This window comes from Macaca mulatta, chromosome 12 (genome assembly GCF_049350105.2).
Source record: "Macaca mulatta isolate MMU2019108-1 chromosome 12, T2T-MMU8v2.0, whole genome shotgun sequence".
NCBI classification, from domain to species: domain Eukaryota; kingdom Metazoa; phylum Chordata; class Mammalia; order Primates; family Cercopithecidae; genus Macaca; species Macaca mulatta.
The window spans coordinates 75,432,178-75,452,772 of NC_133417.1; the positions used below are offsets into that span (position 1 = coordinate 75,432,178).

General features: G+C 40.8%; 1 long non-coding RNA gene across 1 annotated transcript; it reads left to right on the forward strand.

The window, feature by feature from the left end:
* Positions 1-17,317: 17,317 nt before the first annotated feature.
* LOC144333401 (uncharacterized) lies at positions 17,318-18,501 on the forward strand. Its single transcript, XR_013402021.1, has 2 exons — positions 17,318-17,431; positions 18,376-18,501. It is a non-coding gene; the product is annotated as an uncharacterized LOC144333401 (long non-coding RNA).
* Positions 18,502-20,595: the final 2,094 nt, after the last annotated feature.

Below are 20,595 nucleotides of genomic sequence, written 5' to 3' on the forward strand. Positions count from 1 at the left end.
ACAGAAGAACCCAGACATCTCGAGACAGGCTGAATGTCAAACTTCAATTTTCAATGAGTAAAAGCTTCTGCTTTTTTCTCTGGGTAGACAACAATGAATAAGGAACAAGAAAACAGAAATCCTCCAGGACATCATTAGATTTCTTTTCTTTTCACCTATAACTACATAGATGAGAGTCTGATATAAACAGATATTAATGTGTCATCCAGGTAAGCTAGTACATCCACAGCAAAGTGAACAGCATCCTCAAGACCTGGAAATTGCTAGATGCAGTGGCTCACGCCTGTAACCCCAGGAGGCCGAGGTGGGTGGATCACTTGAGCCCAGTAGTTTGAGACCTGCCTTGGCTACATGGCAAAACCCTAAAATACAAAAATGAGCAGAGTGTGGTGGCACATGCCTGTGGTCCTAGCTACTTGGCGGCTGAAGTGAGAGGATTGCTTGAGCCTCGGAGGTAAAGGCTGCAGTGAGCTGTGATTGTGCCACTGTACTCCAGCCTGGGTGACAGAGTGAGATTGTTTCAAAAAAATTTTTTTAAATTTTAAAAAGTAAAGACAAATATTCCAGGGAAATTAATTTACGTGGTGTAAGGAACCTGTTAAGACATAGTTAGGGAGGATGACAGCTTCAACATTGTGAGTAAAATATATTTCATGCTTGTGTGAAGTCTCCACATCTACCTTCTAGGGGCAGAAGTGGCATGGTGGCTTCTCTGGGAGGGCCTTTAACATTGCTGTCCTTGCGTACTATCATTTTCATCTGCTTTTCTTTGTTTAGTTGAGACGGTGAGTTGCTACCTGCTTTCCAACTGGGCGTGTCGGTGCCTTTTAGGTAGTTTATGTATTAGAGTATTAGGGAGGTGAAACCTTGAATGACTTCTTTTCTCTTCTTAATCCTTACATTACCAGTGTTATAACCTTGGTGATACGGTTTGGTTGTGTCCCCACCCAGATCTCATCTTGAATTCCCATGTGTTGTGGGAGGAATGCAGTGGGAGGTAATTGAATCATGGGGGCAGATCTTTCCCTTGCTGTTCTCCTGATAGTGAATAACTCTTGGGAGATCTGATGATTTAAAAAGGGGAGTTTTCCTGCACAAGTTCTTTTTTTTTTTTTTTTTTTTTTTTTTTTTTTGAGACAGGGTCTCACTCTGTCACCCAGGCTGGAGTGCAGTGGAGTTGCTCACTGCAACCTCTCCCTCCAAATTCAAGTGATTCTCCTGCCTCAGCCTCCTGAGTAGCTGGGATTACAGGCGTGCGCCACCACACCTGACTAATTTTTGTATTTTTAGTAGAGACAGGGTTTCACCGTGTTGGCCAGGCTGATCTTGAACTCCTGACCTCCGGTGATCTGCCTGCCTTGGCCTCCCAAAGTGCTGGGGTTATAGGCATGAGCCACAGTGCCCGGCCCAAGCTCTCTCTTTGCCTGCCGCCATCCACTTAAGATGTGACTTGCTCCTCCTTGCCTTCTGCCATGATTGTGAGGCCTCCCCAGCCATGTGGAACTGTAAGTTCAATTAAACCTCTTTCTTTTGTAAATTGCCCAGTCTCCGGTATGTCTTTATCAGCAGTGTGAAAGCAGACTAATACACTTGGTTAGTGCAGTAAACAAAAAACTTTCTTAAAATGTCTTTTACAATATCACTGAAAGACTCTAAGAGATGGCTTGTTCCAACTTTCTCATTTACAGATCTTTATTTTCAGATCAAATTTACAGAGTCTGAGGCAATAGAGGTGAAATCACTTCCCCAAGGTAGCTCTAGGGATAGGCAATATCAGTCTCTCCAGAATGTTATCGGCTAAAGAGAACTTCTGTGACCACCTCTACTCATTCTTATGGGGCAAGATGGGTTCAAATTGGCATTGTGGGCTGAGGACCCTTTCTTAGTTGCCTCAGGCAATTGGGACAGTATCCCAAAAGTAATTCTTTTAAGCCCTGCCTTTTTCATGGAGCCCACGCTGCTGGCAGCGGCTTTTCACATAGTCAATTAGAAAAACCATTTCTGTAGTTGATAGCTCTGCAGATTTAGCCAGGAATTTGTAGTGGTGATTTGAAAAAGTGGAGGCAAGAATTAATATTGATCTCACTGTTCTCCAAAATACTGAATGGTGGCAGAATAATAAGTCCAGGCTATCTTTCCTGATTTTCCAAATGTTCTGTGTTATAAGCAACCTCATGAATTAGTTCAGTTGTAGGAAAGAAGACATAATAAAGGAAAACAAGAAGAAAGACATTATGAGGCGTTAAATAATATCTGAACATTTGGATTTGCTTGGCCAGGTTACTCTGGAAATCAATGGCTGAATTAAAACTCCTTGCTTGGAGATCTTTAAAACAAATATCAGTGGGGCTAACTTATGTTAGATAATAACAATGAAGCAGCAAAAAGAAAAAGGAATGAAGAAAATAACAACATGGAGAAAAGGGGGAAGAGGAGAAAAGGAGGAAGGAGAGTGTGAGGAAACCTCCTGGCATGGGGATGGCAAATACATGGGTATGAAGACAACTTCACTCTTCAGCCCTAGCCGCAGACCCGGCTCTTCAGTCAAGGCATGTTTTCTTCACAGCCTCAATGTGGCCTTGGAATCCCTCCCAACGTGGTGCTCCAGGAGAACACTACCCAGTCCGTCAGCTGAGCAGTTGTCCTCTTAACCATTACTGGTATAGCATGCTCTAGCTGCTTATAGTAAATATCTGCCTACCCCTAGCACGATGGTTTAGGGATGACTTAGAGAAAAGATTGCTAACTATGTTTCTTCACACGTTTGGGTAGGGGAAGAGAAAAATAGATTTTTCTTAGAAGAAGACAGAGATGGACATTTATTGAGAACCTACTTGTGGTGGGCTTCATGCTAGAGTTTTACATATATCATCTCACTTAACACTGGTAGTAGTCCCCCAGATAGATGGTATTTATTCTGGTTTTACAAATGAGGAAACTAGCTCAAAGTTACACAGAGAGTATGTGGGTGATGGAGTCAGGGTGTGAAATCCCCACCATCCTCAAAATAAATACATACAGATGGTTGAACACATCTGAATATTCACTGTGAAATCAATCTGTAGAGTTCAATCAGAAAAAATACATTAATAATTTTTCTAATTGTAAATAATCAGTTTAAACTTAAGCTTTTATTACAAATTAATTTGAGCAAATCCAGCCTCAATTTCCAATTCCCAGTGTCATTGTGATTTTTCCCCTTTAGGGGCCTCTCAAAGTTTATGAGGAGGCAGCAGCAGCAGTATCAGAAACATTTATTAAGCACCTGTTGTATGCTAAGTGCTATCTATAGTAATACTGCATTAGAAAGAAGGAATCTACAATTTCAGGACCTTTTCAATCTAATAGCACAGATTAGTGCAATTTCTTAACCCAAGGCCCAAATTTAGGAGTCTAAGGATGTAATGAATATATGGCTTTTTTTAAGGCAGCAGATGGTGGCCAGCTGTTCTCTCTCTTTACTCAAGGCCAAACATGAAGGGAAAAAATTAAAGTAACAGGGATTATGGTAAATATAAGATAGAATTTAAACTAAATCTGAATTTTTATACACACAAAGGGAAATGGGCAATTGGGGGTAATTATCAAATTATCGAATCCAAAATGTTCTGCTACCTCTATTATCTACATAAGAGAAAATTATTTATATGGATTGAATTGTTCAGATAATTGTCTAGTATTTTGGGTCTCTGAGCAGACAGTCTGGGTGGTCATTGATATAGATTGAGGGTCCTTCTAGAAATATTTTAAAATGGGAAAAGCGTTTATTTCTTTGCCATATGACTGGGGGCATTTCTACTTAGATGCAAGTAATATTGATCAAATCTGTATATTCACAATTCCTTGACCAGGATTTGGGCCCATTACAATAAAACCATAACAATTTTTACCCAGTGTTTGAAGTCACTTTTTAATTATAAAAATAATGTATGAGCACCCTTTCCTCTAAAATTTTTAAGTATTACATATAAAGCTAAAATTTATTTTCCATATCACTAATTCCATTTCCCAGCATCTGCCCAACGATGTTCCCTCTCTAAAGTAACTTTAGTAGTTTTTTGTTTTTTTTTTTTTTGAGACGGAGTCTCTCTCTGTCTCCCAGGCTGGAGTGCAGTAGCTGGATCTCAGCTCACTGCAAGTTCCGCCTGCCAAGTTTACGCCATTCTCCTGCCTCAGCCTCCCGAGTAGCTGGGACTACAGGCGCCCGCCACCTTACCCAGCTAGCTTTTTGTAATTTTTAGTAGAGACGGGGTTTCACTGGGTTACCCAGGATGGTCTCGATCTCCTGACCTTGTGATCGGCCTGTCTCGACCTCCCAAAGTGCTGGGATTACAGGCTTGAGCCACCGCGCCCGGCCTGCTTTAGTAGTTTTGTCCTTTCAGGACACACACACACACACACACACACAAACACACACAAACACACAGAGATTTAGAGGAAGAGGAATTTGCACTTTTCGCTTGTGAACCACACTTTGAATACCATTTGGCAACTTGCTTTTCTACTTAATACGTGTGAGAGATAAAAACCATGTTGTTCCATAGCTCTAACAAATTCCTTTCAACCCCCTCATTGAAATTCATGATATTTATTTAGCTGTTTCTCTACTGGTGGATACCAAAATTGTTTCCAATTGTTTGCTAGCAGTGCTCAATAAACAATCCTAAATATTAAACATGTGTGAGGATTTATTTAGGGTAGATTCTGAACAGTTGACCTTTTCCAAGAGAAAATGATGTGCTCCAGAGACTCTGTAAGTCATTTAAGCCTAACGAAGAGAAAAGATGATGGAGAGACTTGGAAGCCAGTTTCTTTATATAAATAAACTCTGTCACTGGAGACAAGTCACTTAATTTCCCTGGGATTCTATTTCTCTAAGTCAGTGGTTCTCCAGCCTTCTCACACAGCAGAAACTCCTAGAGGGCAAGCTAAAATGCAGATTGGTGGGTCTCACCCCCAGAGTTTCTGATTCAGTGAGAGAGAGAGAGAGGGAGAGTGAGAGAAGAGAGAATGCATTTTTAACAAGTTTCCAGGTCATGCTGCAGCTGCTGATGAGAACACTACACTGACAGCCACTGTTCTAGGTGTATGCTGGGGAAACTATCCTGTGAAAGAGATCATAGTTGAGGTTTTAAAGTCCTTAATAGATTATCTAGGGATATTTTAGGAGGCTTCCAACTTATTATCCAAACATAAGACAATAACTGAAGATTTGTCACAGTGACAGTATTGGATCAATGATAAACACCTATTTTAAAAATCACAAAATCCATTCTTTTTAACCAAGAGAGAAGTCAACCTAGAATCTTTGTTAGAAGGAATCTTGAAGGGTCGCCCAGTCCAACTACCTGGCTAGGCTTTCGTCAGTAGCATTCTTGACCTCATCAACTAGTGTCCCATTGAACAGATTCAGGGTTTACGAATTCACTCCCTAGTTCCTGAAGTAGCCCATTCCATGTGTCGAGATATCTGATCACCATCATGTCCTTCATAACCCTGACCATAAGAAACCATCCTTCAGAAGCTTCTAAGCATCTACCCCAGTTCTACCCTCTGGGCTTTACTGAACAAATCATCTCCCTTCTCCACTTGATGGCAGTCAATTATCATGTTCCCTTAAGTCAGTGGTTCTCAAACTTTAGTACTCAATATCGCTGTAGGAGTTTATTAAAATATAGACTCCCAAGGCCCAGCCCCAGAGATTCTGATTCTATGTCTGGAGTGTGGCCCAGGAATCCATATCTTTCATTAAATCTCCAGGTGATTCTGATGCAGGTGGTCTGCATATGACTGTTTAAGAGACCCTGCTAAGTCTTTTTGTTTTTAAGCTCCATGTTCCCAGCCTCTTCATCAGTTTCTCATATGACATGGCTTGAGTTTCATCACTATCCTATTTGCTTAAGGCTGCCTGCCAAAATATACCCCCAAAGAATACTCACCTACCCTCCCACACTGATTTTTTATTCTTATCCTTATCCAAAATGATGTCCTTCATATTTTTGTTTATGTTTGTCTTCCCTACTAGAATATAAAGCTTCATGAGGGCAGGGAAATTGTGTGCATTGCCTACTCATATCATTCAGCACTTCTGTCCATGCCTGATACATCAGTAGATCCTACGTAAAGTTTTATTTAATAGAGAGGAAAAACCAATTTGATTTACAAAATGGTGAATGGTGACAGCATGGTTATACCAAAGCCCTAAAACTATACAGAGTGAATGACCCATTCTAAAAGAAGGACTTCGTTTAAAGTCTTGAGAAATAAAAAAAGTTTCAGTCTGTATAATTAGCCTTGAGATACATTTTCACATTGACTTAGGGTTGTACAAATCTCCAAGCTGGGTGCAGATGTTTCATATGCCTTTGAGTGCAAAACTCAATTGGAGGGATGAATCAAAGCAGAGCTCATTCATTATAGGTTAGGATTTCAAAGCCATCTTTAAAACATACAAATCCTTCCCTAGTGCAAAAATGCAGGAGCAGAATGACCAAAATGAGAGGTGCAAATAAAAAATGTAAGCAATCTCCCACACTAATATAAAATTTTTATCTAAAATGGTGATTCTTCTTTCTCCTCTCCCTTCCAGGAGTAAGAGTAACCATGAGGAAAAAATAGAGAAATAAAATTCATTGTTCATTGTGAGAGAACATCATTGAAAACAAAAGGAAAAGCCCAGCCTTTTAAATCAAGGAAATACAAATTAAAACCACAATTCAACACCATGTTATACCTATTTTGGCAGTAGCCAATAAGTCTGTTAATTCCAAGATTGTCACAGTTAGAGAGAAATGGGACTCTCATATTCTAGTGGTGAGGATATAAATTGGTGTAATCTCTTTGGGAAATAGTTTGACTTTCTTGGTAAAGTCCAACATGAACATATTCCACGAGTATTTTCCACTTCAAAGATTGTAAGTAGAAAAGTGGCAGTGTGGTTTTTTTTTTTTGTTTCTTTTTTGTTTTTTTGTTTTGCGCCTACTAGGTATGCCTTTTAGGATTGCTTGGTAGCATTAGGTCTACCCAGGTGTGAAGACTTCCTACCTCAAAACTTGCCCATTTGTGTGTGTACCTTTGTGTCAAACCGGGATCTATAGCCTAGATTTCTGCACTTCTTTCTTTCCCTTATTTAAAAAAAATGTTCAGAAGAAGATAAAATCATGACTGGCATACAGAAATAAAGATGAATGTGTTAAAAAGAATTTATTTTATTCACATGTTATGAGGGAACTAGGCAGATGTTATAATCAGTTCAAAGGAAGAGTCAAAATAGCATAGCTTATATGAAATAAAAGAATGTTGGGATGAATTGCAAATGGAGATAAAACTGGTTTTCTGCAGTGGGGAGGAAGTCAGTTAGAATCATTATCAGGCTGGACAGAATTTACATATCTATTTATTAGTTGGAATTTAGAAAGAGTTGCAAAATGGCTCAAAGGGGATGAACAGGACTCCAATAATCTGATAACCCAGAAAGGCATTTTAAAGACAATGTATATAGCTTTCTACTGAAACAGAAGCACCTTACTGATATACTAATCCAATAGAATATTCTTTGGGCCGGGCGCGGTGGCTCAAGCCTGTAATCCCAGCACTTTGGGAGGCCGAGACGGGCGGATCACGAGGTCAGGAAATCGAGACCATCCTGGCTAACACAGTGAAACCCTGTCTCTACTAAAAAAAATACAAAAAACTAGCCGGGCAAGGTGGCGGGCGCCTGTAGTCCCAGCTACTTGGGAGGCTGAGGCAGGAGAATGGTGTAAACCCGGGAGGCGGAGCTTGCAGTGAGCTGAGATCCGGCCACTGCACTCCAGCCTGGGCGACAGAGCGAGACTCCGTCTCAAAAAAAAAAAAAAAAAAAAAAAAAAGACTATTCTTTGGATCCCTCACATGTATGTTAAGGACAACCAGACAGCTGGTACTCAGATAGAAGAAATCAACACTTTAAGTCAAAAGCCTGATATTAAAGGTGCTGGAGCATCAAAAGTCCCTGCTAGAGAGTCAAAGATACCAGGTGCACACAGGAAGAGCTAGGAAGGTTTGATAAGTGTAGAGAAGCCTGAATTAAAAGACCTGGGTAAGCCTCAGATCTTCCACTTATTAAATTTCTCATCTTGGGCCAATTGCCTTCTCTCTGGCTTTCTCCTCTGTAGAAAGAAAGAGTTTTTATCAATGATTTTAAGTTCCCCCTCAGGATCTAAATGTTTACTAAAGGAGCCAGCCAGTCCCTTGCACAGACAGCCCTGTGGGAATGCCCAGACATAGAGAGTTTTGACACAGGGCAGGGAAGATCCGTTTGTGAGTGTGAGGAGGAACAATGAGATTGAGGTGTCCTAGATCCCCAGTGTGCGGTGTAGAAGCCCCCAAATCTGTGGGGAACTTGGGCAGTCAGTGAACAAAGAGAACAGAAATGATAGGGAAGGAAGTCACTAAAAACAACCTTCTACCATTTATGGTTTTGCACAGAACTTACCTCTACCTTTTGCAATATTGTAAGTTTATCACCAAGGTTGGCTCTGTGTCCTCAGTTTACCTACATGAGAGCAATCAGGGTTCTCCAGAGAAACAAAACCAGTAGGGTGTGTGTGTGTGTGTGTGTGTGTGTGTGTGTGTGTGTGTGTGATGTAGACTCAGTAAAGTCTAGAGACAGAATCCATTTCTTCCTTGTCACGGGACTTCAGTCTTTTCCCTTAAGGCCTTCAGCTAATTTTATGATGGCCACCCACATTATAGAGGGTAATCTGCTTTACTTAAGTAATAACAATATGAATTCTTCTGACCTATAAACATGATATCTCTCTCCATTTATTTAGGTCTTCTTTAGATTTTTTTAGCCAATGTTTTGTAGTTTTCAGTGTATAGGTCTTGCACATTGTCAGATTTATCCCTATTTATTTTACATTAAAATGCTATTATGAATATATTTTTTCATTTTCAGTTTCTTTTCTTTTTTGTTTTTTGTTTTTTTTTTTTTGAGATGGAGTCTTGCACTATTGCCCAGGCTGGAGTGCAGTGGCGTGATCTCTACTCACTGCAAGCTCTACCTCCTGGGTTCATGCCATTCTCCTGCCTCAGCCTCCCGAGTAGCTGGGACTATAGGCGCCCACCACCACGCCCAGCTAATTTTTTGTACTTTTAGTACAGACGGGGTTTCATCGTGTTAGCCAGGATAGTCTCAATCTCCTGACCTCATGATCCACCCATCTCAGCCTCCCAAAGTGCTGGGATTACAGGCTTGAGCCACCGCACCCCGCCAATTTTTTTAAATTTTTCTTAAGAATTAGATGTTGGATGTTGTCAAATGCTTTTTTTCATTTATTAGGATCATATGCTTTTTCTCTTTAGCTTATGGTATGGCATGAAGTCATTCATAATATTTCCCTGACTATTCTTTTAATATGTGTAGAAACTAGAATATCACCAATCTCATACCTGGTATTGGTAATTTGTTTCTTCTTTTCCTTTCTTTTTTTCTGATCTGTATGGCTAGAGGTTTACCAGTTTTATTAACTTTCTCAGAAAACCAGCCTTTGGTTTCATCAATTGCTTTCCTATTTTCTATTTCATTGACTTCTACTTTGATCTTTATTATTTCCTTTATTCTGCTTACTTTGGGTTTAATTTGCTCTTCTTTTTCTAATTTCTTATGGTGGAGGTGAGGTCATGTATTTGAGACCATTCTTCTTTTCTGGTTAAGTTTTTAACACTGCACATTTCTAGATACCTTGACACATTGTATTTTCATTTTTATTTAATTTAAAGTACTTTCCAATTTCCTTTTTGATTTTTTCTCTGGCCTCTGGGTAATTTAGAAGTCCCTTCATAAATATTTGGGAATTTTCCAGATATCTTTCTGTTGTTGATTTCTAATTTAATTCCACTGTGGCTAGAGAACATACTTGTGTGACTTGAGTATTTTTTAATTAATTAATTAATTTTTTTGAGATAATACTTGAGCTCTATTCCAGACCAATTTAAATCTGAATCTCTGTGAATGGGCATAAATAGGTTTTTTTTTTTTTTTTTTTTTTTTTTTTTTTTTTTGAGACAGAGTCTCACTCTGGTCGCCCAGGCTGGAGTGCAATGGCAATCTGGGCTCACTGCAAGCTCCACCTCCCGGGTTCACTCCATTCTCCTGCCTCAGCCTCCTGAGTAGCTGGGACTACAGGTGCCTGCCACCACACCCGGCTAATTTTTTCTGTATTTTTAGTAGACACAGAGTTTCACTGTGTTAGCCAGGATGGTCTCGATCTCCTGACCTCGTGATCCACCCACCTCGGCCTCCCCAAGTGCTGGAATTACAGGTGCGAGCCACCGTACCCGGCCATGTATTTTTTAATTTATTAAATCATGTTTTATGAACCAGAATATGGCGTATCATGGTAAATGTGTCATGTACACATGTCAGCACTTTGGAAGGCCGGGGTGGCGGATCACTTCAGGTCAGGAGTTCAAGACCAGCCTGGTCAACGTGGCAAAACCCTGTCTCTACTAAAAATACAAAAAGTAGCGAGGTGTGGTGGTGCATGCCTGCAATCCCAGTTACTCAGAAAGCTGAGGCAGGAGAATCGCTTGAACCTGGTAGGCAGAGACTGCAGTGAGCTGGATCTCGCCATTGCACCACTTCAGCCTGGCAGACAGAGATGAGACTCCATCTCCAAAAAAAAAAAAAAAAAAAAAAAAAAGATTTGTTAGGTAGAACCAGAGCTGTGTTAATGACTTATATTTCCTCACTATGAAGTAAGATCCTTCTGAGTACTCTATTGTCCTATGAATTATGAGGTCAACTGGTCAGGCTGGCATAAGCAGCTGGTATTGCCAGCCCTTTGTAAGCACCAGGCACTGTTCCCTCTAATCCTCTCAGATGGTTCTTTCCAGCCTTGGATAGTTTCCTCGTATGCATGTCCCAGTTAGTACTCTGCTGAATGCTTGAGGATATCCTCCACAGATCTCTTTCTCTTTAGCTCTCTCCTAGTTTTCTGTCCTATAAATTCTAGCTGCCTAGGTGGTAGCTCTCAACATGTGGTAGTAGAGTCTGAAGTCTGATAAGTTCAGTTCAGTTTTGCCCATGTTGTGTTGAAAGAGGTCAGGTACTAGTTCTTTACCGGAAAGAAAATAACCTGAGAAATAATCCGACAACTGATCAGGAATACACAAAGATTCCAAAATTTCTAAACACTTCTTTTCCTCCATAATTAAGTTGTCTTTCAGTAAATGCAGAGCTCATGTTGAATGGAGTCCAGGGCCACCTTCCCTCTTTACTCCTTCTCCATAGTGCCCTCAGTCTCTCCTACCTGTCTTCTCTTTAAGGTCCTGCTTCCTCTGGCGGAAAGCCTGGAAGTTCTTGGAGACCTGATCGACTTTGTTTCTGGCTCTGTCCTGGAGAAGCAATGTTTGGTTGTTACAATTTCTCAGACTTATGTCCTTCACATTCTTCTGAGTGGAGCCAGAGCAAAGACCACAAACCTTGTTTTTGCTGACATGGACCAGGTCTCATGGGACAACTGTGGTGCATTTAACAAAGTCTCTTTCTCTACTCTGTCTTACCAAAGATTTGTCTTCATTTGCACTAAAGAACATAAGAAAGGAGAATGTGGGGAAATGAAAGCTCCCTTCTACCCTCAAAGGTAATACTCTTCAAGTTAAATCAGTTAAATAGGCCAAGAAATTAACCACCATTGATTTGATGAGGGATGTGTCTACATTCCGAACAACAGCATTTTGTTGGGGCCTCTCTATAAAGAGCGTAATAAAGTGTAACATGGAAAACCCATTATATCTAAACAAACAAAAGCTAAAGAGCTAAAAGAGATCAATTCCTCCCAAATCTCCAATTTTTTTCAAGTAGAAAAATTTTATTTTTCTGTAGGCAAATTTATCAGTCTTTTCTTTTCTGGCAAGAAGCAGCATTTAACTTGATTCTTTCTTGTTTTTTTTTTTCCCCTTGCATCAAAAATTAAACTTCATTAGCTGGAGTCTTATCAGTTGTTTAAAAATATTAATGACCTGGACATCAGTAACCTTGGATAATAATTTTAGCCTCTGTCATTTAATCTGTCATCTTGGATAAGTCATTTTTTTTTTTTTTTGAGACGGAGTCTCGCTCTGTGGCCCAGGCTGGAGTACAGTGGCACCATCTCAGCTCACTGCAAGCTCCGCCTCCCGGGTTTACGCCATTCTCCTGCCTCAGCCTCCTGTGTAGCTGGGACTACAGGTGCCCACCACCACGCCCAGCTAATTTTTTGTATTTTTAGTAGAGATGGGGTTTCACCATGTTAGCCAGGATGGTCTCAATCTCCTGACCTCGTGATCCACCCGTCTCGGCCTCCCAAAGTGCTGAGATTATAGGCGTGAGCCACCGTGCCCAGCCCCAAGTCATTTTATATCATTAAGAGTGGTTTTTGTTATCATTACTAGCCAGAAGACTTGATGAGCTTGAGAGATCTTTTGTGGTGGCTTTAAAATATGTCTACAAATTATTTGATATTCCCCCCTTCATTCCTCTCCCATTGAATGTGATCTGGACTTAGTGACTCACTTCCAAGGAATAGAAGAATATAGAAGAAACGAGAGTATGTCACTTCTAAGCCTAGGTCATAAAACACATTGCAAATTCTTTTCTTTCTCTCCCTCTCTGCCCCCCACCCCGACCCTGAGACCCTTTGTTCTGAGGGAAGCTATCTCCTATTTAATGAAGCGACTCAATCAGTCCCCTGGAGAGGCCCATGTGGCAAGGAGCTGAGGCCTCCTGCCAACAGCCAGTGAGGAACGGAATCTTTCCACCAACAGCCATGTGAGTGAGTCACCTTGGAAATGGATCCTCCAGTGCCAGTCAGGCTTTCAGATGACTGCAGCCATGGCTGACATCTTGACTGTAATCTCATGAGAGACCCTGGGCCAGGAATAAGCTGCTCCTGAACTCCTGACCCTCAGAAACTGTGTGATGATAAATATCTGTTTTTAAGGCATTAAATTCTGAAGTAATTTGTTATGCAGCGGTATAAAACAAACATATCCTGGAATCTTCCAGATCCTTCCAGTTTATGATTCCATAATTTAAATGCAGGAGAAGGTATCTCTAGTTGCCTGCTACTTTTGCTAATACTCCCCAAACTGCTTTGCCTGTTATATTTAAAAATTCTTCCTTGAACAGCCTGCATTTCATGCAACAAAACATTTTAGACAGAAAATGAAATGATATTTTTTGAATAGAGATATTTTTCAACTGGATATATACTATTTTGATAGCTTGTATGTTTTAATAAAATGAAGCCTTGGGAAATTTATGTCTTCCATAAAGTTCTGCAGCAGGAAGTGCTCTTTGGTCCTTGAGGGCTGTCAGAAGTTATGTGGAGCCAGGTGCGGTGGCTCATACCTGTAATCCCAGCACTTGAGGTCAGGAGTTCAAGACCTGCCTGGCCAACATGGCGAAACCCCGTCTCTACTAAAAATGCAAAGGTTAGCCAGGTGTGGTGGTGCATGCCTGTAATCCCAGCTACTCAGGAGGCTGAGGCACGAGAATTGCTTGAACCTGGGAGGCAGAGGTTGCAGTGAGCCCAGATCATACTACTGTGCTCCAGCCTGGGCAACAGAGTAAAACTGTGTCTCAAAAAGAAAAAAAAGAAGAAAAAAAAAAAAGAAAGGTAGAAAAAAGAAGAATAAGTTATGTGGATTTCTTGACATTTTATGCAATGTGTTGTGTTAAGAGCATTTTCCAAGATAGAATGTGTATAACTTTTACCAGACTTTCATAGAGCGTTGAGCCCCATGTCCTTCTCCCTACTCAAGATAAGAGTTAAGAACCACTTATCTGGTTCCTATTCCCACCTGTGGAAAGTTAGGTACAGAGAGGTGAGTGACTCACTCACAGTTAGAGACAGAGATCTTCTGACTCTGAACTCAGTGCTCAGACTCCAATATGTAAAATCAATTCTACTTAGAAGAGGCAGCTCAGGGAAGTCTGGTTTTTGCAATACCCTCGAGTGTGCAGATTCTCAAGACTTTTACATTGATTATTTTGCTGTTGCATATCTTTTGCTTGATTAACTCATCATGCTGCTTCAGGAAAGGCGTAAAATGAATCTCTCCAGAAAACTCTGCCTTCCTGATGAACCTCTTGGCTTGGTCCCTTTCAGCTTAGCCTTTACATTGAAGTACACAGGAGCTCAAAGTGATTTATCACCGTGGTACCTGGTAGAATCCAAAATTATTCCATGAAGGAAATACATTATGCTTTTCTTACTTGATTACTATAGATATGTCACTTATATGTTTCTTCACTATATTTTGAAAACTACCTCTTTACATACAGTACTGTTACCCATCTCTTTCTGAACTAAGCTAGATATGAATATTATTATCATAATAAATTAAGATGTTTTGGTTGATGGACTGAAAACCAAAGTTAAGTTCTAATATTAATGTTCAGGATACATTCTGCCCATTTAGAAACTAACAGTTGCTAAAAAAAAAAAAAAACCCCACAGATGTCTGAAAAATAAGTATAAATCTTTGGTGAATTGGAACATATCTTGCACTCCTCTTATATCTTTCAAGGTGCTGGTCATTCATTAGATTCTTTAAATACTTAATCACCAGTAACATTGAGCATTCACCATAAGCAAGCCTGGGCTACTTAAAGCCAGTGGAGCCCGTGTTGTAAATGGCTGGTCCTAAAAGTATAGGAAATCCTGATTTTACCCCCACTTTTCTCACCACAATAGAGTTGCCAGCCATTCCCACCATCCCTGTGTGCTCCACGACACAATCTTTTTGCTGTAGCCAAAGCCAAGTCAGAGAAATCATAACGAAAACTACAGTCCTGGAGAACCTGGGGCTGAAGAATCTGTGCTGATGCCATGAACTGTCCAGAGAAAGGTCTAAGCTTGACTCCTGGCTGTCCCTCCTCCCACTTAGCTCCGGAAGATATCTGCTATGAGCTGGTTCCTGGGTTCTGCCAAATGATCTAGCATCATCTGGTCTTGGCCACTGTTCAGGTTCAGAGAGCACTGCCCTTCCTCCCCAAAGGTGGAAACAGATTTTCATAGCCTTGGAAACAGCCCCAGGGTTTCTGAATGCAAATGTTTCCAGAAAATTCAGCTTTATATCCTAACTTGAAAAATAATCTTGTAGCCGGAAGATAAAGTTGAATGAGTCAAGTACTGATTAGGTAGCCGTATTCTTCCGTAAACAGGAAGATATAGATATATTTGGCAGGGGGGAGGGATATCTTTCACATTTTGGTGATTATTTTAAGAAGTAAAAACAGCTCTATATTTAAAAGTAATTTCAAAATAGCAGATTAGTCTCATTTGAGGAATGGCAGGAAAATCCTTTGACAAAGAAATTAAATTTATTTCAAAGTTATCAAGGGGTTGAACTTAATTATAGATGGCAGCAAAGAGCAGAGGAAAAACTCCTTGCAAGTTTTCTAAAGAAAAACTAAGGTGAGATTTTCTAAAAGGATAATATATTTTAAAAGTTATATATAATATATATTATATGTATAATATATAATACATATTTATATATATGTATGTTTTTAAATTTTGAGACAAGATCTTCTTGTGTCACACAGGCTAGCGTGCAGTGGTATGATCATGGCTCACGCAGCCCCAGATTCCAGGCTTAAGCCATCCTCCTGCCTCAGCCTCCAAAGTAGGTGGGACTACAGACACATGTCACCATGCCTGGCTAATTTTTTAAATTTTTTGCAGAGATAGGATTTGACCATGTTGCCCAGGCTGGTCTCGAACTCCTGGGCTTAAGTGATCCTCCCACTTTGGCCTCTCAAAGTACTGGGATTATAGGAATGAGCCACTATGCCTGGTGCCTCAACAAGTTATATTTTTAAAAAACAGGGAGAATAAAGGAGAAGAAAGGAAAGGGGAGGAAAAGGCCCTTTTGGTAACGATGGACTTAAGGACACACTACCCCAAAATATGGCACTGTAACATTTGAGAAAATAGCAGAGGCAGTAAGGTCACTCTCACCTTCTCCTGCCCTTCGGCCCCGAAGCAGTTCATAAGACCCACATGTGAAAGCTACTCTTCCTATACCCAAAGAAAAGGAACATTCTTATCTCTGAAGACACAGGTACACAGAGAAGAATCTGAACAAACAGGTCTTGCTAAATTCCGTCAGTTAATTACCATTAGGGTAATAAACTCTTTTTTCAAGTCTGTTTCTCCACAATTATCTACTTCTTCATCAAAGCTGGCATAGAAATACACAAGTCTAATTGTTTCTTCAGGTTTTCATTTCCTCATGAAGGCTCCTGTGTCACTTAAAACTGACATTAAATGAATTTGTATGTATTTCTCTTGTTAATCCGTCTCTTGTTCTAGGGGCCTCAGCTGTGAACTTGGATGGGTGAGGAAAATATATTTTTCCTGGCTGGGCAAGGTGGCTCCCACCTGTAATCCCAGCATTTTGGGAGGCCGAGGCGGGTGGATCACCTGAGGTCAGCAGTTCAAGACAAGCCTGACCAACGGAAACACCATCTCTACTAAAAATATAAAATTAGCTGGATGTGGTGGCGCACGCCTGTAGTCCCAGCTACTCGGGAGGCTGAGGCAGGAGAATCGCTTGAACCCAGGAGGCAGAGGTTGCAGTGAGCCGGGATGGTGATGGTGCCATTGCACTCCAGCCTGGGCAACAAGAGCAAAACTCTGCCTCAAAAAAAAAAAAAAAAAAAGGATACTTTTCCATGCTTACAATGTTTTTCTTTGAAATTCTTTCATCTGAAAGTTTGGAAGTTCAGTAAAATGAAGTAATTTAAGAAAACAAATGTGGTTTTCATGATTGTATCAAGAAAACACACCTCCTCTATACGTTGAGTAAGATGAATCCCTCCGCAGCATCAGTAGTGTTAGGCTGTGATCACTTCTGCTATCTACAAATTGCTTTAGATGGGACTTTGCAAAGCAGAGTCAAAATATATACAATGGAATTTCTTTTTTATGATAGTGATACTAATATATAGGAGTACTACTTTCACTAGAGGAGTTGTCTACATTTCAGTTTTCTAAAAGGATTAGATATTTTGATTTTGCATGCATTAGACACCAAGTATGCACTGAATATGAATTACAAAGCAACATCAAAAGGGAAATAAATACACATTGCAGAACATGAAAGTAGGTAAGAGCCAAGTTAATAAATATAAATTATGTGTCTTTTACTACCTACTATGCTATTATTGGTGCTCGACAAATATTTACTATTAAAAAACAAGGTGTGTCAATGGTCCCGAGTAATTCTACTATGCTGACTCAAATGATGACTGAAAATGCTTCACTAAACTCTTTTATTTTGCAGGTATTATTACTTGGCATTCAGAGCACATCAAACACCTCTTGCTAGCAAAGAGAGCTGTGTGGCTATCTTGGAAAAGTCCAGATTAGATCACTGGGTGCTGGGAAAAACAAAGGTAGTTTATTCTTTATTGTTCAAATTGTCCCGTGTGATTTCTTTGTCTCTTGTCAGTGATGTCACTGGCATGAATGGCTCTGTAAGTTGTGTAGCTTAGCAAACAAGACCCCAGCCTAACAATGATCTTTGCTGGTCTTATGTCAAGAGGTTGGGGACCTTAGGGAGTAGAGGAGGAGGGTTTGCCTCCTGTTCTGTATGTAATTTGAGAGCCATTTAGCATTTCTAGAATGAAATCTTTGAGCTCATTTAAAAATGTTTCTTTTCTCAGTGCTGCTTATTCCAATACCACACGTAAATACACAAATCATATCAATGGCAGTGATGAGTTTCTAGTAGTGTTTTGTCCATTTTTTCACTGGACTCATGTTATTTGCTACATAGCCTGATTATTAGTCTCAGCATCTGTAGCTTTTCATTTGGGAGAACATCATGTCCCCATAGGATCCCAGGTTTTTATGGTCCATCCTGATTGCCTTAAAAAAAACAGCCTCAGCCTTATTGTCGATGGCAACACTGCTCCTACTCAGCAGAAATTAGATCACTGTGGATCATCCAGGTACCTCACCGTCTGAACTTCCACTGTTGGCTGGGTCATTCCTCTTGGTCAGCACCTTTATCAGAGGCTATGGGGAAAGAGAGTAGATAGGGCTCATACTGAGAAAATGAAACTCCTGACTGACATGAGACAGGCCTGGAGAGCGTTTGGAATCGCTAAAACCCTGTTGACCTCATCATCTGTTTACATCAATTATCAAGGATTGGCTCAATCTTAGAAGGAGAATTGTATTTACCCCCATGAAGTCAGTAACGTGAGCATAAGTCACATCGCTATAAACTTTATTTATATCATTGTTTTAATATTTTCATTTAGAATATGCTGTAGTAGAGTGAATTTCTGTTGAGGAACCCATATATAATGTTAAAAATAATGTCTCATTTCAGGTTTTTCTCAAATATTACCATGTTGAGCAATTAAATTTGCTACTTCGAGAAGTCATAGGCAGAGTGGTTGTGCTACAGGCATATACCAAGGGGTGGCTTGGAGCCAGGAGATACAAAAGAGTCAGAGAGAAGAGAGAGAAGGGAGCCATTGCCATCCAGTCAGGTAAATGGTCCAGTTCTCATTAATACTGCTCTGGCTCTGGGTATTGGCATGCCATTAAGTACTGGGGAATACTCAACTGTTTCTTTTCTAAGTGGGTTCCCTCCCTCCCTCCTTCCCTCCCTCCCTCCCTCCTTCCCTCCCTCCCTCCCTCCCTCCCTCCCTCTCTCCCTTCCTTCCTTCCTTCTTTCCTTCCTTCCTTCCTTCCTTCCTTCCTTCCTTCCTTCCTTCCTTCCTTCCTTTCTTCCTTCCTTCCTTCCTTCCTTCTTTCTTTCCACAAATGTGTATCAAGTGCAGGCTGGGCGCGGTGGCTCACACCTATAATCGCTGCACTTTTGGGAGGCCAAGGCGGGCAGATCATGAGGTCAGGAGATCGAGACCATCCTGGCTAACATGGTGAAACCCCATCTCTACTAAAAATACAAAAAATTAGCCGGGCGTGGTGGCAGGCGCCTTTAGTCCCAGCTACTCGGGAGGCTGAGGCAGGAGAATTGCATGAACCCGGGAGGTGGAGCTTGCAGTGAGTCAAGATTGTGCTACTGTGCTCCAGCCTGGGCGACAGAGCAAGACTCCGTCTCAAAAAAAAAAAAAGTGTATCAAGTGCCTACCGCACAGGTTCTGTGCTAGGTGCTGAAATCACAGCCATGAGCAAGACTGTGTAGGGGTGAAAGAAACTTTGTGTCCTGAAGGTTTGATAATTTGAGTCTATAAAACAAACTGATGAAGACAGATTAACAGGAGAAAAGACATACAAATTTATTAACATGCAAGTCATAAAAAGTATGAAACTCAAAGGCCAGATGGTTGAAGCTTAAATACCCTCTGTACAGGGGAGAGGGAAGTGGAGGATGTAGATAATTTTAAGGAAAGATTAAAAGATTTTCGGGGGAAATGAATGGGCCTAAAGAACAGGCAATAGCCTGGAACAAACTTCACCTGACCTCTGGGTGATATTTACTCCAGTTTTCCTTCCTGGGGTATGCATCAATTTCCCCTGGTTGACGAGCGATCTGGGGAAGGGATTCACACAGTTGAAAATCTTCTGGAGGAGCTAGCCTTCAGTAGATAGGGAGAGTTCAGAGGAAGCCCTTCCCTGCATTTGCTGCTACCCAGGTGCTCTAAGTTTGGAGTTCAAAGCAGCATATTTTGGGGAATTATTATCTGAGCCCCAACAACTGTCATGGTCCCTGACTTGCAGGTAAGCAAACATGTCTTTACAACAGAAGTGGCAGGATAGATAGTGGCAGTATCAATGGACCAATGATGTAAAGCCCCAGTCACACAGACATGTGCCGCATCTCCCAGAAAGACTGAGATAATATACACTTCAGGTCTGTGGTCAGGTGTTCAGTACCAGAGTTACTAATGCCATTTCCAGAAGGCTTTTCTAGTCCAGATGGAACTTATAAACCAAGGGGACAGGTTGCTAATCTCTTCATGTGCCCTGCCTAGTCAGTAACTCTTTGTTTACATATATGTGTCATTAGTGTTACACACAACATTTAAGTTCCTGTGCAATAGACAAATGATTATGAAAGCACCAGATCTTGAACAAACTGGATGATTTCCCTTATGATCTCATAACCCAGAATCCTAATGTGCCTCAGTCGATTTTGGACTTCATGAGCTCACCCAGCAACTTGGAGAGTTGTGATACTCAGAGATGGAAGGAACAAAAAGAGACGTTATGCTCCTCTGGGTGGCTTAATGCCCCAGTTTTGTATCTAAAAGACTTACCACCTTTGCCCCAGAGAGTCCCTTCCTCTTTTCTCTCTTTTTCTTCACCTTTCTTCCCTGCCTTTTCCCTTCCCACTGCACATCTTCCTCTCCCTCAGCATACCTCTCGGCACAGAATTCACTCACAGCAAATGACAATGTTGTGCTACTTATTATTTCCCTCTACTCCCCTCTTTCTCTTCTTCAACTTTCATGTTTATATTTTTCTCCCAATATAACAGATTTTGAAAGGGTCAGGCTATTCCAGTTCCTTTCTACCATCCCTCCTAAATCCCTCCCCCTGTATCATATCCCCAAGTCTTGAAGACAGGGCTTTCTCCAGG